The following is a 1564-nucleotide window of genomic DNA, read 5'->3' as shown; positions in this document are numbered from 1 at the left end:
GAAGTCTTCTTCCATATCAAGTGGAGTCCATGCTTGTCTTTGTAGAGAAATGATCTATAATAGTTTTGTTTGTGGTCTGTTTTGTGATTTGCATGTCTACTCTTTTAGTTGTGAATTTTTTGTAAAATCAGTAACAATGTTTCCCAATATGTAATACATGTGCTAACAATGTGTTTACACATTTACAAATCAATGAAATAATAGACTTCAATAGTCTTTCTCTTATCTTTGGATCTCCCATATGCAATAATAAACTCCAATGGCTTCTTCTCATCTTAATAAACAAGAATGTTGGTAGCTTTATATTGATACAACATTTTAAGAAGCATCTTAACCCTTCTTCCAACTCATAACAATAATTATCATTAGTGTCTATAACAATAATATTTAAGAGATTGAAACAAACAATAGTAACTAGTAATATAACAATTCGAGACTACTTACATGTAAGCCTCTGCATTGACCAGAAGACTTCCATGTAAGTCGTCTACAGCCAAACGTACTTCATGCGTTTTAGTTATCTCGAGCAAGTTCTGAACTTGTCTATCACTTGTAACATGAATAGGAGGAAGGTCTGGAGCCATTTGTTGTAATGAGTAGGTTAACTCCACAGACTATGTGTTCATGTTCAGGTTATAATCTTCTTGAGCCATTGCAACAAGATCAGCATGTGTCGAACCTTCACTCAAAATAATATTCTCGCTCCTTTGAAATGATCAACCACAAAATTCCAACATCCATCTTTCAACAACCATTCTCCATACACTGCATGTAACTGACGCATAATCTGAAAATGTCAAAATAAAACACATTAGCAAACATAGAACAAAGAAAACGAAAGTTTATTAAAGATCGACGCGGACGACTTCAATTTAAGTCTTCCAGAAGACTAAAATATAAGTCGTCTGGTCAACGCAGAGGTTATTTTTGCAATTGAGTTTGAAATCTGTTATCATATTAAAACTCGACGACTTACAATTAAGTCGTCATATGTTAGTTTTGCAATTGAAAAATAAAACTTCAATATTTAATTATACATAGACGACTTACAATTCAGTCGTCCGTCCGACGACTTACATGTAAGTCGTCCAGGATTACGAGGTTTGACCAGAATCTCGGAAGAAAATTCTGGACGACTTACATGTAAGTCGTCGGGCGGACGACTGAATTGTAAGTTGTCTGGGTATAATTAAATATTGAAGTTTTTTTTTCAATGGCAAAACTAACCTACGACGACTTACATGTAAGTCTCGGGTTTTAATAAAATATTGATATTTCAATATTCCACCAGACGACTGAAAAATAAGTCGTCCAGGAAAGTTAAAATTCCGACAAAACCCAGTCAAATGCAAAACTAACCTATGACGACTTACATGTAAGTCGTTTAGGTTCTTTGGAGATTTTTTTGTAACCAAACAAAAGCAGGCGACTTATATTTCAGTCGTCTCAGAAAACAGATTTCAAAGTCAATTGCAAAAATAACCTTTGCATTGACCAGACGACTTCCAGGTAAGTCATCTACAGCCAGACGACTTACCTGGGAAGTCGTCTGGACGAACAGATT

The sequence above is a fragment of the Brassica oleracea genome, chromosome C4, assembly GCF_000695525.1.
Source record: "Brassica oleracea var. oleracea cultivar TO1000 chromosome C4, BOL, whole genome shotgun sequence".
In the NCBI taxonomy this organism is placed as follows: Eukaryota; Viridiplantae; Streptophyta; class Magnoliopsida; order Brassicales; family Brassicaceae; genus Brassica; species Brassica oleracea.
The sequence above is the reverse complement of the archived record's forward strand: the minus strand, read 5'-3'. Positions refer to the sequence as shown.